This window comes from Melanaphis sacchari, unplaced genomic scaffold (genome assembly GCF_002803265.2).
Source record: "Melanaphis sacchari strain LSU unplaced genomic scaffold, SCAv2.0 Contig0_pilon_pilon, whole genome shotgun sequence".
In the NCBI taxonomy this organism is placed as follows: domain Eukaryota; kingdom Metazoa; phylum Arthropoda; class Insecta; order Hemiptera; family Aphididae; genus Melanaphis; species Melanaphis sacchari.
Genome location: NW_020270366.1, coordinates 4,923,179 through 4,944,752, shown reverse-complemented (window position 1 = coordinate 4,944,752; position 21,574 = coordinate 4,923,179). Strand labels below are relative to the sequence as shown.

Below are 21,574 nucleotides of genomic sequence, written 5' to 3'. Positions count from 1 at the left end.
ATATAAGCTCCATATGGGAATGTGTATAGCATTATATTATATTGGATTTATCTCAAAATTAAAAAAAAAAAAAAATGTTTAAAAATCTCTCGAGGGCGTGTTTATATTGACTCGATTGTATACACCTATACATACGTAATAATATATATGTGCCATGAACGCATATAAAATATTATATTTCAGTGGAGGGATATACATTTATAGAAATGCTACGTGTACCTAATGGGAAAACGAAACGAATACGATATATATATATATATATGTTACACCTATAGTTGATATATCTTGGTTCTGATATACGAAACCGGTCATGTCTATTGAAAGACCGCAAAGTAGAAACGAGCAGAACGAATGAGGAAAAAAACGTATAAAATAAAAACCAAAAAATAAAACATGGCGGTGCACACACGGAATCTTAACAACCTGTCAACTTGTCAACCGGTCGAAACAAAGAACATTAGGTTTCCCTTCGTGTGTTATTTTTTCGTTTTTTTAACGACCGTATATTCACCACCACACGCCAGTGTGCGTTTTTATATATTATATTATATTATTATTGAACCGTAAATTATAACACACACGCGAATATACTTTTCGTGGGTATGCGACGGGCACGAGTTGAGTCTCATTTGCATAATACATACCTCCTAAAACTGAATATATAATGTACATAAATATCGGTCGAATTTGCACGCGCGTTGTTTACGACGATACGATAATTTAAGTTATTAATAACGTATAGGCCCTATGCGAAGACTTCGAAAATCGCTTTTAGCCCTAACAATACGTTTCTCAGCTGTAGGCGGTATAATCGTTATAATATTTATGTATTACTATTATATTTGTCATTAGATCCTTATTATAGGTCAAACACAAGCTTACGCTTCCAGGGTCAAATACTGTTTAATACATTATATAATGTAATATTTAACGTCATAAAACGCAGCTTACTTACTCGTGCCGGTGACAAATATAATTTTACCCCATAAAAGGTAGGTTAGGTTATTCAGGTATTCAGGATATAATTATAAATCTTCATGAGGAATTTTTAATCAGAAAAATCGATTTTCCGCATCATGTTATAAGTATTGAATAATAGTATACAATACGATGATACTGATAGGTATACGTTTGTAGTTGGTCGTTTGTTTACGTATTAACGTACGAGTGACTGTTTATTATTATTTTTTTTTTTTTACTTTTGATTTTTGCAATGCATATATTGTGTTTTTCCCTCTTCCCTTCGATGACAGAATATTCGGAAATATTTTGGCTACATTATAATTTTCAAAAATATTTGCTCAGTGTTCTTTACGTTCTCTTACATAAAACAGAGGCACTTTAACAATCATTTACAGCACACATCGTTTTGTATACATTTGAAATTATATTGTTTACAATATAATATACTATACAGTATACATATTTACATATTATGTTAGTTGTTTAAAATACATTTCCAAAACTTACAATATGGTATCATGGTATAATATAATAGTATTCAAATAGTCAACAAACCATCGATATTAATTGTTATATAATATGTTAATTATAATATATCTATAATTTAGAAAATGGATCTTCTATATAGCACATAATATATTTATTTTATATATATATATATATATATATATATATATATATATATATTGTTTTATTGCAGCATTATTTAAGATGTGTAAGTATGAGTTGTATTTCATGAGTTACAACTTTTATTTAACGACTTCGATTCTTTTATTACTTTATTGACGTATAAATCATGTTTTACTATTCCAAATTCTGTAAACCTTACTGTAGCACATATATAATTTATAAACATATAATTATATAAAATTTACAAATGGATTTTTGTTTTGTTCACACGCGTTTCTATTAATACGTGTCTAATTCAAAAATCACTTGGGCGTACTAATTTATTCAAAATATTGTTAAAACGTATAATACCGAATTGCTATCTAGTTATTAGAAATGAATATTTTCGTAAAAGCGCAATCACATAATATTATTATTTAATTTTTTTAAATTTGAATACTGTGTTTAATGTGTTATTTTATTCAACTTATCGAGAACAAAATTATAGATATAATTATTGTAAATTAAAAGTTTTTTACGTATAAGTTTATCACTCTTTTTTTATATTGTATATACAATAATCAGTATATATTATGATCTCTTTTGATTTTATTACTTTGAGATGTATTGTTTAAATTCTTGGGAATTTGATTCAATACATCGTTCCATAGTCTGTGGATAATAATGTATGTTTAAAAAAATTTAAATAAGAATATTACTATCTAATATTAAAATTGAACGATTGTATTTTATCTTGATACACAATAGTACCTACTACATGATAATTACAATTTGAGCAAACAATCTTAACAACTAAAATGAGTTTTGTAAAATACAACAATACATATATTATGTTAATAAAATCATTTGTCATTTATTATTTAATTGAAATAACACAAGAAATTAGTTGTATAAAAAAGCAGGGTAAAATCGAATACAACTACTACCTATATATTTAATATGAATATTAAATTGTATAGGATCTAAATGTAATAATTGCATAAAAAGTGTGTAGCAAAAAATCCAAAATGTTTATGTTAGATATATAAACAAACTTAAGAAATGCGCAATCCCACCTATTATTTTAAATTCTATACTTAATTATATTTTACAATCACAATGGTTTTTAATGTCATCACATAATTAACTGTTTTCTTCGTAGATTAAGGTGATTTATTAGATGTTGTAAATTAATTTAAAAACCCTATACAACCTTAATGGTATATATTATATGTATGGCATAGGTATTCAACATATAGTTAGATACTTATGTCATATCATGTGACTTATTGTCGTGCGTATGTATAACATATTATAATTGCTGCAACATTAAAACTACTAAATTATTGCACTTCTAATTATCAAAATTTATCATGGTCTCCAAAATATTTAACATTATGTTGACAATATTTTTAAACGTCTTCCATCTTGAAATTTTTTTTTTTTGGATATAACATAAATTAAAGCTAAATACGATATATTAGATTATAGAATATTACAAAATAACTTGAATAACTTTACCAAGTGGTATTCAAATAATAACCTAAAAATATTAACGTAAGTGAATGTTATACTGCCATCTATTTCCATAGATCGAGATCAGTCATTGATTTTTCTTACACCATTAATTTTGTCACAATGATATTGTGGTGATCCACGTACAAAAAGATCAAGTATATAGATGCGTAGTAGCTTGTGCTCGTCGTATAATAAGTGTAAGTATAAAAAAAGTCATAAAATTCTTCTAAGCATTTTTTTAATTGAAAATATTTTTAAGTGTTTTTTTTTAATTCAAGATGTTTTTTTAAGTTCAAATAGTATAAATTTTATATAGATTGACATGATGGTGTTCGTTTAACTCTGGTAAATTATATAACTGAAAAAAGGCTTATCTCGAATTCTTTTCCCTACTATTCTTGGTCATATCTTTTCTGGTCAAACGATGCGCATCGTCATATTCTATGGTTTCCGCGTTCTCGAGTTCTTGCATATTATACGTTTGATAATCCTTTATTATCTTAAAGCGTCAGAACGACATACATCTTACACTCAAGTCTTTTAGATTTTAATGACGCGCAATTTCTATCTGTCTGGTTAATATTACTGGGTAGTTGCTTGCACCTAACGAACCACGCTATTCCTGTATGAAATGCATTTTATTATACTCGAGAGTAAAAGTAATTAAGTATACTATTCTGTGACGTAAAATGATGAGTACCTACAGAGCATATCAGGCCTATTTTGGCTATCCATAGTTATATATAGTATTGTTTTTCCTTCTCTAATTATGTTTTTGAATGTTTAAGCTACTTAAATCGAAATATTCGTATTATGTTGTATATATTATAAGATATCATAGCATGTAGCAATATTAATTAATTCGATTATAATTTGAAGTAATTTTTTCTTCTAATTTATTATTTTTTGGTCTCATAGATTGTGTATGTAATAAAGCTTCAAAAACACTTAAGTTTTTAACACATGATAACTAAAATTTTGCAGATAATTAACGTTTTGAATACGCTATATTTTTTAATTGTACATTCAGTTTTTGTTTAAATGTGTCAATTATTTAATATCTTCACTAAATTTGATATAAACCGTATCAAATAAATTATATTCCTATAAATTAGTGATAGCAGTAAGTTAAAATTATGCAATATCCCATTAAACTTGTATACATTCATACGAAATACAAAAAACATTCTTTAGATCATATTTTTTTATTCAAGTAGTATATGTTTATAAGTACTCGTAATTTTAATTTTTAAACAAAAATAAATCCGCGCGTTTACAGTCCATTAAAATTGTTAATTTTCTTAGTATAAATTATAACAGCTATCAAGAAATTTTACAAATTCAATTAAATTCAGAGTATTGAAACAAGATATTTTAAATTTATGAAATAAATATTATATAATGTACACAATTAATTTCCTGTTTATCTTTTACATTGTTGCTTACCTATACGTATCTATGCAAACCTTTTGTGCAGTACTTAATATTTACATTGCTGAATTTCAATACCTTCATTATAACATTTAATATATTTATATATGTTGAGGTAAATTACTTTGATTATTGACGAATGATGTTTACTGCATACATTAACGAATATTGACGTTCACTGGAATTTTCGTAAAAGTTTACATTTCCTCAAAAATAACAATATACCTACCGACATTTACCGAGTAATGTTGATTATGACTGGTCAATGATAACATTAACCACTATGTTTTGGTAAATATTAACAATCAATATATTATACTTATGTATAGATTGTATTCTGATTGATGATTTTCGAGGCAAACATGTTTTGTTGATGTGTATCACCGACTCAATATGTTCGTATGGCATAATAACGTTAACTTCATAAAAATAACAGTTAAATGGAAATTATAAAAAAAAGTATTTTATAATAAATATAACGAAAAAATGATAAATGTATGAATGAAGTGTTTAAGTTTAATAGCAAAGAAACCAAACAGAGAGCTGTACGTACTTAGTTGAAAGAGTATAATAACTTAGAAATAATGTCTCGCAACAAACCTATTGTCTCATTGGAGGAAAAGAAATCTAAAATCATTTATTACGTGAAAAATAATGAAATGTATGATATTTTACAAGATATTCATGTCAAATTTGGTTACAAAGGACGGACACACATGGTCAACGAGTTTTCTGAGGTATAATTTTAAAACTAAATTTACATTTAAAAAAAAAAGTGTAATTGCAAAAGCGCTAAATTAATTTGTAACTCAAAATGCTTGTCATGTTGTAAAAAATAACATTAAAGTGTATAAAAATATTTATAAATGACTGTATTCAAACATAAAAAATATTATTGAATTCTGGTATTTTTCATTTATCGTTACGTTAATGTTTCCCATATAGTTATAATGATGGTGTATGTTAATATTCAGTGGTGGATATCAACATTTAAAAAATACAGACTTTCATCTCATACACGTGAATGTTATATTTCCGTAGCGTCGCAGGCATATCCAAAATATTCAAGCTATGACACGTGTATATTATATACTACCTTGATATATTTTATATATTTTATCCCGGTTACTATTTTTCTGTTTAGATGTACAAAGTATAAAAATAATCATAAGTATTCAAGTATTAATGCAGCGCAATGGGTACAACGATTTACTCATGTATAATACTTTAATAAAATTGAGTTATTACTTATTATTATAGGTATTTATAATAATATGCTATTGTCATATTTTTTTCCTATCATTTATTTCTATATGAATTGACGTATAATGTATGTATATTTTGATTGGTTTGATAGAATGAAGAATTATAACAGCATAATTTTATCGATTAGTTACAATAATATTTCCCCCCTCAAAAAAAAAAATCAGTTATTTTTATCTTTTAAAATAATATAATGAACACAAGTGTATGTTTGTATATCAAACAATAGTATAGTTATATCTTTATAATATAATTAATATGTTTATATTTTGTAAAATATCGAAAGTTTCATCATTTGTGTCATCGCATATATTTTACTACTGAATATAAACGCTATTTATTTAATTTCTGTAATATACTACAATATTTACATAAAATACTTTCTATAATATATGTTTTACGTATATAAATATACCACATTAAGTATGTTTAAGTACCTTTACATCACATAATTACACTAGCTTTTTAAAAATACACGCACATCTTTCTGTAATATTATCATAATAATATAAACAGTAGCGTTATACGCCCATAATAATTATAATTATGTATACCTACATTATCGTTTTTATAAATGTTTGGCCAACTATGTTCATTCCCAAGTCTTGACGTTCTTTATTTAAATTGTTTTTTTTTTTTGTATTTACTTCTATTTTAGGACGCATACAATCATAATTAGGGCTCGGATTTGTAGCAAAATAAATCCTTAAAAAAGCAAAGAAAAGCATTTATTAAATTTAATTCTAAAAAATAAATTTCAATTACACAAAAAATTAAATATTAAAAATGGAATTTACGACCATGTATTTAGTTAAGTTACTTTCATTAAAACTCATTCTATTGGGTATTGGGTGCTAATATATTTTTATACATAGAAAAAGACCTTTCTACGTCAACCGATGTAATCGGTGCATATTTCATATAAACTAATTCATTTGAATTCATGTAAATACAACTATAAATAATTGTAGATAAAACTATTTTGGCACAATAACCATAGTTATTTTATCAGACATACATTATTTACTGGTTTTTTCACTGGTTTTATAATTTCTGGTAATAAAAATATAGTCCATGTATAATATATATAGAAATAAGTTAAATTTTCAAAAAAAATATGTAAAAATCAAGATAAAAGAATCAAATAGGGGAAAAAGTAATAAAAAGCAGGTTTTGTGGAAAAAAGCAAAAAAAAGTTTACTTCATTAAAATTGGAACGATTCAAAACGTATTTATGTATAAGAATTATCTTTCTATCATACTCGCCTTAAAAGAAGCATTTGCCACAAAATCCGAACCTTAGTCATAATAAAAATCACAATAATGTTACATGACTCATGTATAATTATTCAGTATATATAATTTGCTGCTGATTTAAAACTATTATTTTTAATCTAGAACTAAGTTTAATATCAGTGACGCTGTTGTATTATATATCATTATGTATTTATGATTATTTTGATACTTGAAATTACAAACTAAGTTCAGGAAATATTTTCGTTTGTGTATGACCTTGAAGACGTAGATAGTCGTAAAACCGAAAGGGTTAACCATCGTCTCATTGTGTTTTTGAAATTTTGTAATCGGTACGTGGATCTATATAATATACACATAATATAATGTACATCAACTGGACATAGTATTTTTTCTGATCCGTACCTACTGCAAGCCGCCGGAGAATGACCCTGATATAACGATATAACTAGAGCAAAAAAAAAGGGGGAAAAAATGCTTGTAAAATATGGTACGAGTGCCTGTGTTTACTCTTTGCAGTTCGGTTCAATAAAATGTCGAATAAATACTCACCCTCGGCAGACTTCAAAAGAAATACGGCTCTGTGACCTAGACGGATATAAATAAACATATAAATATATATATATATACTTAGGTATCCGGTGTTTGTATACATATATCCATTATACTCGTATAGATTGTAAATAAAAGAAATAAAAGCTATTATATTGCAATACATTATGTGATATGCCCAAAGAATTTAACTACATATCATTCCATTTCGAGGTGTAATATTTATCCGGTGACAAGTGTGTAATGAAAATATTCGGCTTTGGTGCATGCGTTCTAGTCATAGGCGGTAGACTGGCCTCTATATTTTGTGCGCGTGTCAGTTTGAATGTAAACAGTATAACAACATTTTTGGCGTTTTATACTGACATTTTTTTAATCACTAAAATTATTTTAAATTTTCATAGTATTTATGTCTTATACATACACGATTGGGTAATGAGTATATGTACTATAAATTGTATCATTTTTATTGGAACATAGGTATAATCACTAAATGTATTCACTATTCAGCCATGTTTTTAATCATTTTACTGTTTTGTTTACAAATCATTACTGTATCGAATTAGTAATTGATATTATATCATACATAATGTTAAAAACTTGGCCAACGGTCACATCATGTACTCATGAGCAAGATAATTAGCATAATAATATTGTTGTATTAGATGTATTTATAATTGACACATAGTATGATTCTGAAAACAGTTAATTTATTAAAAATCACTTGCCTATATTTGTATAAATAGTATACGCGCAGTTTGGTATTTTATTTAAAATTAACTATAGTTAGTCATTAAACTTCAAAACTGTTGGAGATTTTACGATTTTTTTAATAAGATTTGAAATATAGGATAATATTTAGACTATAGCAATGTAGAATCACAGCACATATAGTATTTAATATTCATTAACATTTTACGATTCACGCTCACGAAGTTAATTTTATTTTAATAGTTGATCAAACATACGTCTATTATTATAAGTATAATATCAATATACGCATTAAGTATAGGTACGTTAACCAGAAATAACACAATATAGTATATATATATATATATATACTATAATGTTTAAGTTATAATATTCAAAGTTGTAGTCATAATAGTTATAAGAATAATTATCTCATAAAAAATATGAATATATAAATAATGGGTAAATAAATGATAAATTATTTCAAGTTATCTATATATATTTATATATATACACAGTAGGGTCTAGTTAGTCCGAACATAAGCTAATTCGAAAGACGTGATAATCCAAACAGGCTTGGAAATAGCCGCATCGCTATACTAATTTACACGTTTATCAAAATTCAATATTCAATATATTATGAACATATAGCTGGCTGTATATACATAATTATAATGACTTTGATTATATTCATTATGTTTTTCAAAAACGGGCTTTATGAATTAATATTGCAGTGTAGATAAAGATTAATTTCAAAATTTAAATTGCAAGAAAATTGATTTTTTTTTATGATGACTAAACATTTTAGTAGTTGTCTCGTGTTTTTTTTTTCACGATGAAAGATAAATTTAAGCAACTTTAACCGTATCTAGTGTAATTTTGTATAATCTCATTTGTACAGTAAATATAACACCTATATTAAAGGAAGGTTGATCAGTCGTCACCTAAAATAATTATTTTTTTAAATTAATTTTTTAACTGTTAAGTAATCGCATTTCTAATAAATATTTTTATCACGGATTCATAATATTATGTTAGGCTATAAAATACATTTAATCAATTTGTTTATCTCTGACCCAAATTATTATTTATTAGGTATGCATTTTAAGAAAAATTAAATCTACTTGACCTTCTAATAATCGTAATCGAATATATATTTTAATTAACTGAAGTTACAAAAAGGTGTAGCAGGAGTGACTAAGTGACTTAGATCTTACAGTTATAGTGTTAAATATAACAATGATAATTTGGAGTTTTAAGATTTGTTATAGTTAATTATATAGTTTTAACTCAATTTATTGTGATGAAATACACATATCTAATACTACAATATTCATACTAGATTTCGAATTTGAACGTCTCAGTTGTTGGTAAAGAAATCTGAACAAAGAGTTCGCTAGATGGCACTGTGGGTACGGTATTTTTTATTATTAATTGCCATTTTCCGTATACTTTGTTCATTTTCGAAGATATTATGTTATATTTTACTACCTACACAATTTTTAAGTTCTGTATTAAATAATACGACACTTTTATAATTAAAATTTGTTTTTCTTGAAAACATCAATGTAATTCTCATGTTTAATATTGTTTAACTTGGTTCGTCCTCTGTCAAAACAATCTTAAACCAACATTTCTGTACCATCGCAAAAGGACAGTTACCGATAACAACAATTAGTTCTAAATACACTAACACAGAATTTATACTGTTGTTAGTGTTGGAAATGATTAATTACGATGTTGTCAATAGATTATAATTTGTTTTAACTTTTTGTCGTTAATAACTGAAAATGTATTACTATTTTTTATCATTGTTCTCGCATTATTTGTAACCTATTTAAGTTGCCTATCGAGTGCCTATCAAATAATACAAAGTGTGATTAATAATAACCGAAAATTAAGTTTTCCCGCGATAGCAGTATATTAATCAAATCGTATATTATTAACAGATACATTCAGTGCACTTTTGCCATTCACTACGGTCTAGAAGTCACGCAACGAGGGTGCAGATTCATTCAAACCATTGGGGAAACATAGAGGGCGACATAGGTGAAATAGAGGCTCGATCAAGTACGATGTTGTTTGCATTTTGGTGAGTTATATAATATTATTTAATTGAATAATATAGTATTATTACAGATTCTATTGCCGGTAATTCAAAGATTTTTAATTTTTTTGTAATGCTCGTTTTTCAATTACTTTTTTTAAGTTCTTTATTCGTAGAAAATGCATACAGGTAGGTAGGTCAGACAAATCATTACTTTTGTTGAGTTAAAACGTCCTTATTTTATTTATAGATGGCGCAGCCGATACAAAATATATATAATGTGATAATGGACTTAACGTTACAAAAATTAGATCCTCATTATATTTATAATAATATTAAAATAGGTATAATCCATTACATTATTTTATTATATACATCGCCAAATCAAAACATAAAATACGATTTTCGAGTGAAAACTCTAACTTAATCTTATGAACACGCACTGGCCAAAAATACTAAAATTTCAAATTAATTTATTAAATAAGTAGGTAGGTATTAAAACAATGATATTTCATTCTATGGCGTGTTTAAGTGTATTTAGATTATAATTTATAGTAGGTATCCGTTTATATACCGACCTATTGAAACTAAAAACCAAAAAAAGCATGTAAACTTAAAATTTATTATATTTACAGTATAATCATTATATACATTTTTATTTACGGTCAAAGATTGTAAAAACAAATTAGTTTCATCAGTTAAATGTAAGGAGATTTTAACAATGGAATCTATAGACATAACTAATATCTTAATTTGTGTATGGTTTCTATCAAAATATATTGAATCAACAAAAGTATCTAATACCTACCTAGTTATTAAAATGTGTATGTATTCAAATCCAATTAGTCTTAGACTTGAACCGGAACCTTTATCATTGATAATTTTTATTCCGCACGATTTGAATCCACATATTTTTTGATAATTTTGAACTTTTCTCGGTGAAATTATAAATCACAGAGTTAGTGGTTGTGGAATCAATATTATTAATACACGCGATAATATTATATATTAATTATAATTGTAATCGATATAAGTTGAATACTTTTTTTTATTTATATTAATATAATATTTAGTAAAATTAGATCAAATTAATTTCTGTATCTGCGATTACGCATATTAAAATAAAAATAAAAAATGAATGTCTCTTATGATCGTATAGAAAAGACATGTATAGTATGTTATATACTTGTACACGTCTGTATTAAATAATACAATATAATATTATATACCACGACTCTTTAGAATTTGTGTACAAAAAAAAAATGTATATATCCTATATTCGCAATATATATATATATATATATATATAACCCCTTAATCATAATAAAAATTGATAAAAACACCGAACAGTATCTTCATGCGTTATATTTATATTATATTGCTGTATTATACGCGTAGACAAATACAATATACGTATAGAATAATAATATATATCATACGCCATAAAATCTCTTTTAGCTTTTTACGCGGCCCGAATCCAAATGTCATAACACACGCACACTCACTCTCGCGCACATAGATTTTATACTTGTATATATATATGTATGTATATAGATATATTATTACTATTGTTGTCGTCGATTTTTATACACATACACACACACACTTTGTATATATATAATTATATACGTACGTGTGCCATCGTCCTGGAAAAATTGTATTACACGCTTATAAGCCACCACGGCCGACGTCGGTGTTTACGATCATTCATCGCAAGGGGGATGATATTTTGTATATATGGAATTGTATGTGTGTGTGTGTTTGCTTTTTTTCTAAATATCTCTCTCGTTACAGCAGCGTATTCTCCTATATATGTATTATAGTAGCCGCGTGGAGATGCGTTTCGAGGCGCGTGCGATATATTTTATAGTCACGATATACGTGCACGCGAATCGGGGGGGCGAGGGATGACGTAAAAACCAACCCTATATACGCGTATTCGGTATAAAAAAGTCCCAACACATACAGAGGAAACTCTGCACAATTTTACGTAAGAGAAAATAGATTCTTGTATATACTACAACTTACAACTGCTTGAGAATATCTTCATATACTGCAGAGTATATTATATTGCACGGTATTTGAAAAGTTTTAAAATTGATATACATGTGCATTTTTCCATATTTTTTAACTCCTGTATATATATACTATACATACTTACACGTGTCAAGTGTATTCGAGTGAGATAATACTCCCTCAAAAACACACTCATATTTATATATATAAACTATTCCAAACTACAGCGAAAAGCTTTCAGACGTCAAGAATAAATATATATAAATGTGTGTGAGCCGCGGGCGTCCTCGTGAGACGACTTAGGCCGTAAAATCGCGGTGACCGTCACCTTTTCACGAAAATACGTGACTTAAATCTCGTATCGAACACGTTTTTACGCCCTTCTATATTTTATATATTTTATAACACTGAACGCCGTCAACGCCTTCCACTACTTATTCTTGACTAGTCTATGACTTGAAAACGTATAGGTTGGTTTATCATTTATAAACTTTAAATGATTTAAAGATCGATCGAGCTAAAATTTACCGAACTGTTCAACTTAAACGTACCTATACTATGATATGTATAAAAACTATAATAAAGTATTTTATAAATAAATAGTCTTTTTTCCAAATCGTAATATTATTTTATTTTAATTTGAATCAAAAATTCAGTTAAAAATTATTAAAATATTTTTTAAGTTATTTTCCTCTTGTTTCAATAATGCATATACATATATATATATATACAATATAGTATCTATCTATAGTTCATTATATTATAATATAAACCCTTCCTATAATAATAGTATATATACGATCCTGCATATAATATTTAGATAATATATACACAATACCTTTTGGCTTTTTGGCAGCACTTTCATCGTATATTTTTCCTCCCCTAACCCATCTATGTATGAAAAACTTTAAATAAAATGTATACAAATGATATATATATAAATGACGATTATATTATTGCTGTAATTGGACACCGTCCATTCAATGTCCTATCAACTAAGCATCATCTAAAGCTTTTCATATAATATCTCCATTATATGTATATGTGTACATATGTGCTTCAGTTTAATTTACATCATTTGGAACCGAATCAAATGGCTCATCGTAATTTTAGGTTGTCAGTGAGTATTTTTGTTATAAAATACGTTTTTTCTGATGGAATTTATGACATTATAAAGTGGCTTATTAATAAAATATATATTCTGCACGATTCAAGATTTGGTAACCAATTTTATAATTCATAAGCAATATATGCGTGATATAATGTTTATGTATTATTTAGTATTAATGATTGCTGTACAACTTTAATCAGTTCGTTTGAATAACTATAAATAACCATATTCGGGTAAAAAAGAAAAATCAGAAAATAAACATTATTTTGTAACATTTAGTTAATGTCTTATTAATGGGTACAAAAAATTAACCAATGATGGGTAGAAAATCAATAGAAAAAAATAATTACTTGAGTGTCTACGTAAATTTAAGTCAAAATTAAGAACATAAAGTTAATAGTTATAAACTTAAAACAAATATTTTAAAATTTAATTCTCTAAATTTATAGTTAACATAGAGAAAAAAAAATAACAATTCAATTAAATAAGAGACGTTATTATTAATTAATTTTTTTCTTAGTTGGTACTTAAGTTATACATATAGTAATTTTATTGTGAAACTTTCATTATGTTTTAAAAATAATTAAATATTTAATAAGATGGCATCATACCCGCATAATGTTTTGTATCTTTCTTACACAACGTAATAATATAGCAAATCAACGTATTAAATTGTCGAAAGAGAATAATATATAAACTGTATTCAAGCAAAAAAGTATTTTAGATATTTTTTTACTTTAAAATTATAAGTACTTGAAAATTATAAGTTTTAATTTGAACTTAAGATACGGTTTGATATAGCACATAAGACGGGTGTACCTATGACGAATGTCCTCCTTAAAATAGTGGCATTTTAAATATCTTCCTCTAATTAAACACTATAAGCTGTTATTCATAGTTTCGGCAATTATAAGTCTGTGTCAACTTTATTTTTAAATTGATGCAAATTAATAATTAATTTATATTTTAAAATCATATCTTTGCATTTAACTATATATATGTAAACTTTTCAATAGATGTTTTAAAATGATTATTAATACATATGAAAATAATTATTTAAGAAAATTACACAAGTTTAGTATAAATATGAAGGAATACAATATAAATATGGTAACTTTAATATTTTATATAAGAGTAGTTTAGTAGTGTTATAGAATTAATTAACTATATTAACCCTATATTAACTACACGCGCTGGTGTGCTTTATATACCAATATTTTTATTTATTTTGTTCTATTTTGATTTACATTTGTTTTCAGTTATTTTCCTAATCTAATCTTTCCTTATCTAAAATAATATGTTGGATATTAATCTATTTCAATCATCATTCGATATTTCAATGTTTATAGCAGCGTATAAACAAGCTCCGTATTAAATTATTTTTATATCGGTGAATTAAATAAGCAAAGAATGGGGTGCAACAAAACAATGTTTTTTCAAAAACATCCAAAATACGTCAGGATAGCGAGTGAGATTTCATTTAAGTTAATACCTAATAATTAATGTAAGATATATTTATTTTTATCAATTATAATAGATATAGTAATAACAATGTATTTTTTCTTTTATGTACTATTATTATATGATTAAATTTAAAACAATATTAAGTAGTACTTTGTTCTTTTATAAGTAAATAAAGTTAAATGTATCTACAATACGACATTGATTTCTGTGTAAATCTAATTAGTGTATAAAATACATCGTGCGTGTAATTATTGAAAACAAAATTGCGCGTGTAGTTAAGAGTTAAGTTATAATGTATTATACTAGGTAGCTATGTGTAATTAGGTATCCTTTATTATTTTTTTTAATTATTGTTTATATATACATTTATATTGTTATATTATTTATGTGTTTATGAGTAATAAAGAGTTTTTACACAACAATTTATTGGTATAGTGGTTCATACGTTATTAACACGTAAGCCGAAGAGATATAATTGGTATTTTATACGTTTGATATTTAGAATATTGACATATCATGCAGTTTATCCATCATGTGATGTGTATCACAAATGTGGCATGCGGTATACAGTTTTTAATAGTGAATATAGTAATTTGACGATCCTAACATATTTTACCTACAGTTATATTATATAAATATATGCTTAAATCGTGGATGTAATTATCACACATTATGTTATTTTATACTCAATTGCTACTGTATTAAAACGATTTATGATTTCCTACTGTACAGACATATGTATCAATAACATTTTAATTTTTTATAACATTTTAATTTTTTTTTTACTCATAAATACATAGAAATCAAGTAAATACATATAAAAAACAATTTTTATCATTATTTCTCGTTATTAAAATTTAATTTGTACAAATTAGTTGTATTAAAATCAAAATGTGATGTATAAACATCTTCACACAGTGGTGATTGAGTTAAAAACTTATTAGTAACTTTATAAATATTATACTTTATATCATGTAGACCTCGATAAGTAATAATAAACGATGACCCTATACCTTCATATTTCAACTCATCGTTTATCGTAGGAATATGCGAGAATCATATTTGATTTAAACACGCACCACCTTATAATTTATATAAAATATACCATCACTGTTGCAATATTTATGCGAGCTATTTTCGTACATACAGAACGCTTGTTTAAAATGTGTATATATTAAAATGTATTATTAATAATAATGAGGACGAACGAATAGTGAATATAAAAATCAAATTTTATTTGACACTTTTGACGTGCGCTAGTCATCCGAGCGTAAAAAAAAATTGTAAAACTTGTCCGGCGTATAAATCTTATGGTTTTATTCATTCGGGTCCTTTATCACCTACATATAAATATTATGCATACCCACCCATGTCCACCCCGCAAACACGCTTTCTCCATTCATCCCTACCAAACGTACGTACACACGTTATATGCACGTATAGTCCGTCCTACATCGTTATGCCTCCCGAGCTGTGGATTCACTTGTATTATAATACGTACTCGTGCGTAGTACGTACACCACACACAGACACACACATTATGTTGCACATATTATTTAAGTAATATGTTTAAGCGCGTGTTAACCGTTAAACCGTAATTTAATTTAATTTGTTTTCCTCCATTTATATATTATATAACACTAAATGAATATAAGTCTTTTAGTTTCAACGGCATAAAAAACAAAAATATACATATCAACATAACGCGTAAACGAGTATATCTACTAAAATCTATGTTTAAATAGGTACAAGTGATGCTAGTAATTCGCTGCACAGGCTTACTTACGCTAATGATAATAAACGTTATTTGTACATGTAATATTTTGGGCGACGATAATCTTGCACCGGGTTTGTTAATATATTCAAAATGTATTCGGTGTACAATTAAATTATCATACACAATTCAAGTCACTTGTTTCGTCCCAAATCCATATAGTCAAATATCACCCTTTTCTATTTATTATCTATGTGTTTATGTGTGAATGCTTATATATGTATATATACATACATGGCATGATCCACAGAAAAGTTTGGGGGGGAGATAGTTATCTATATATAACCTATTATAAAAATCGTCGTAAAGTTAGGTGATACGTGGGAAATCCTACATAATATACGATGGCTAATTAACATATTATTATCTCGATAACGAGATGTAGGACCCATATAGATGTTTGACGATAAAAATGTATACTCGGACATATGTATATATAATATAGCTTTAGTTTTTTTTTCATATTAAAGGCGTAGATGTATACATATCGGATATATGCGCGGACGAGCAAATCTGTATATTATCTATACACATATATATATAATGTATAAAAATGTAGATAAATGTAATATTTTATACGACATTTATGTACTATTGTCGACTGTAGTAGGTAGGTACATACACAAATATAAAAATACGGATTTCAAGTTTTCATTTTAAATTAAAAAAAAAATATATTTTTTGTATAATATTATTATAACATATATCCACCATGTTATATCAAAATGTCGTATAAACGTGAATGTCTAATATATGCATAAAGACATTCCACATTATATATATATATATATATAAAAGATGTGTTTAACGATAAAAAGAAAAACTTTAACTATCACGTCAAAAAATCTCGATATAAATAAATTATGACGCTAGGACATAAATTAGATAGTCTTAAATATATTTAATCGAATGTCATTAGAACGTACATATTATAATCCGTAAATTATGTATAGGTACCTCATTACAAACTACCACATGTTATACTTATGTAGGCATATAATACGATGTTTGGAATATTTGAATGATAATATTAAACTAGGAGTATAAAACACATTATAATATATTACGTATATTATAAAAATCTACATAATTATTTATTACTGAATACAGTACCTATAAGTATGATGCGTTAAGTATCATAATATATAAATAGTAAATGTATTTATAGACTTTTTAGCTTTTGTTAGGTGTATAAACGTTGATAGAAAAAATAATTCTCTGTTAAAATAATTGTTCTTCATTAGTTATCTATACTGGATTGATCTTACTTAATTAATAATCTAAATAAATATAAATTTAATATTTTATTATTAAAGTAATATTATAGTTAATTACAATTTTAAAAATAGGTTTTTAATAATACTAATATACGAGTATATATATATATATATATATATATATATCATGGGTATTCATCTAGAACTCAAATAGTAATTTGAACTTATCATAAATGTTTATAAAAAAAAAAATTAGTTTTGAATTGCAAGATTAAAATAGTTAAAAAATAATTATTTAAAATAATATTTTGCATCCAAAAATTGTTAGTTTAATACTAAATTCACTCATTTTTTAAATACCTAAGGTAACCTTTATCCCAATTTTCTATTTTATACATGTTATTATTGAAATTTAACTCAAAGAAGATTAATATTTTAATTGGTATTATTTATAAATATTAACACTTTACAATTATAATAATTCTGTAATATAAATAGGATAATATTTTTTAACTACCTATAGTATAAATGTAATTTACAAATGGATGACTGCATAGTCTAAGACAGAAACTGCATGACGTTTTGTGTACGAATGGAATGTCTACGTACAAAGTAAAGCACTATTTATATGTCATCAGACAACAATGACATCATAAACTCATCCTTACATCCATTTAACAATTGTATAAATTTAACAATGTTCTTATGTCACACATAAGAAATAGTTAATAGTAAACTACAATATTAATATATCTATACATATTAAATACGTTAAATATTAATTATATTAATTGTTTATTTCAACAATTATTTTTTACCCCTCTTCAAAATAAGACTAAGACAGTCATTGTAATTCAGTTTCAATCCATTTAGAATCGTATTAAATTAGATTATTGAAAATCAATTAAAAACGATCTGAAAAAAGGATCTGAGAACGTGCAATTCGAAATCATTCTTTAAATTTTACAATAAAAGAAGAGCTTACAGAGGGATCTTTCGGCTGACGAAAAATGAATATTTTCATTTAGATAGAAAGTATTTATTATTGATTACAGTTAATAAAATAGTTATTAGAGCTTATATAACTTTAAACTTGTATTTTATATCTGGTTAAAATCATTCTATTTACTGTGTTAAAAATATGTGTAGTTTACATCTAACGGAATTTAAAATAATTATTTATTCTCACAAAATGTGTACCTATTGTACAAGGATTTACGTCGATTAATAAATAAATAAATAGGTTCGCGTAAAGTATAACTATATAGTATATACTGTATATAGGTATACAATATACATATACCGTATATGTATACCGGCGGTTGACAATTGGGCCATATTTTACTTATCTGAAAAAAAATTAGTATTTGCTTACCTTTTACTACCCGTAGATTGGGCCACAAAATAAATCTATGTGTTTAGTGTAGGTATTTAGAGATTGGTCCATAAATATATAATACAGGAATATATAAGTATATAATTTATATATATATATATATTGAATATTTACGCTTAATAAATATAACGCTTTTGGTTATTTTTTATCCATTTTATTTGGTGGTAGCCTCTACTAATTCTAATAATTTAATATTGGATAATTTATTACCTTTTGATAATGTACGTGGTCGCTTCGGATACATTTTCGTTTTAATTAAAGTGTTAAGTAACATATCAACTTATATCATACAAGTATGTGACATATTATATAAAATATTATTTTATTAAAATTTAAAATTTAATAGTGGCCCAATTGCCGGATACAATAATAAAAAATATTGAAAATAGTGACCCAATCTCTGGATCTATAATACCGCTATTACAAATGTAAAACAGAAGTAGCCCAATTGCCATATACCTTTATAATAAAAAGTTAATTGTGCCCCAATTCTCGGGCACCCATAAATACTATAAATAATATTTGATAATTTTCATCAAATTAATTTCTTATGGATAAATTTATTTCAATAGAATTTAATTAGGGTATAAGATAGATCTTAAGGTATACTGCAAGTTATTTATGGCTTTTTATATTAAAAATTAATAATATATATATATAATTATATAGGTAACGCGTGTTGTACATTTTTTTTTATTAGCTATATGCCTATACATTAGCAATCACATCGTACAATATTTATTATAATTGTAATATTATTCTAGATAACATATAATGTCTCGTGGTCTGTATTAATTATACAATAGGTATAGTATATCATAAATATAATATTTTTATGTAAGTATAAGCGCCTTGCACCTAAATAATTCTATATAACTATATTGTTGTGTAGGTTTAAGTATGAGAATATAATATATATATATATATATATATATCTAAGCAAGTACCTACTTAAGTTAAACGCCGCACTTAAAAAGGGATATCTGGCCGTCATATATAATAAATCAGCCTCTGGGCACGTTATGGTTGGGGTCAGCTAATTATTGTCATACATCGAAAGTGAAATCATAAAAATACGGTGGACAGGAGTACGTGAGAACGTTATGGGCCCATAAAGTGCGTAATGGTATTACGCATAAAAACATTAATGTATATGTACATTATACATACATACATATTATACGCGTATACGTGTAAAATGTAGGATAATACGCGACGACGGGTGATTTGTTTTGCGAACAGAAGTTTTTTCTTTTTACATGTCAGATATTTTTTTACCCTTTTTTTCATCAACTCGATCGTTTGTTTCCCGTTATTGCGCAAAATCCCCCAAAGTTATATTATTATTTATACGAGTGGTTAAGTACCAACTTATATAGCTATATATTACATTATATTATATAGCCATTTGTGTAATATATTGATACAAATGTGTTTTATTCAATTAAATTTAAAAGTAATAAGGGTTAATGCGGTTATTGAACCTCGTCAACATACATTAAACGTAAACAATATGTTAAAGATGTACATATTAGTTTATTACATTATCGTAGATTTTCTAAAGATCAAAAGTCGACGGATAACTTAAAAAGTTTGAATTGGTGCTACAATCCTCTACCACAGCGGTTCCCAAACTTTTTCAACCTCGGAGCCTTTTTTTTAAGGAGAAGTTTCTCGTGGAGCCCCAAGAAATATTTAACGTTCATATATATATTCGTTTTAAATAATTTAAACAATTTTAAAATTATTACATTTTTGTGTAATAATGAACGGAGCCCTTGAGAAACCATTGCGGAGCCCCAAGGGCTCCGCGGAGCACAGTTTGGGAACCGCTGCTCTACCAGACATGATATTATATTATAAAAACAGGACAGTTGCACAGAAACCAAGTTTAATAACGATGAGACGAAAAAAGAGGTGTTGTAACAAACATGGCGATGATGATGGTGTCATCATATAGTCATTCGATCGACGGAGTCTATAACGTTTTATCGCCGTAATCTTGCATTGTGAATAACACGTGTCACCGAGTTATATATAGGAATTACTACTATATTATTATGTATTTTATATTAAAAGTGGGCAATATCAATAATTTTGATTTTAAAATTTAATACATCAACTTCAAACTTACCTATTGCAATTATATATATATATATATATATATATTATATGTATTATGCTCGTGCTTTATTATTTAATCAATTCTAAGCGAATGAATTATTTTCATGACTTTTTTTTTAATAATAATTGTAATTAATTTATTTAT

General features: G+C 26.0%; 1 protein-coding gene across 1 annotated transcript in view; it reads left to right on the top strand.

Moving 5' to 3' along the window:
• The window catches only part of LOC112594397 (homeobox protein abdominal-A homolog), a 75,138-nt gene that overhangs the window by 11,018 nt on the left and 42,546 nt on the right, over positions 1-21,574 (top strand). Inside the window, exon 2 of the mRNA XM_025339163.1 lies at positions 10,230-10,372. The gene's annotated coding sequence lies outside the window, so the exon portion shown is untranslated. The remainder of the gene's footprint in view (positions 1-10,229; positions 10,373-21,574) is intronic.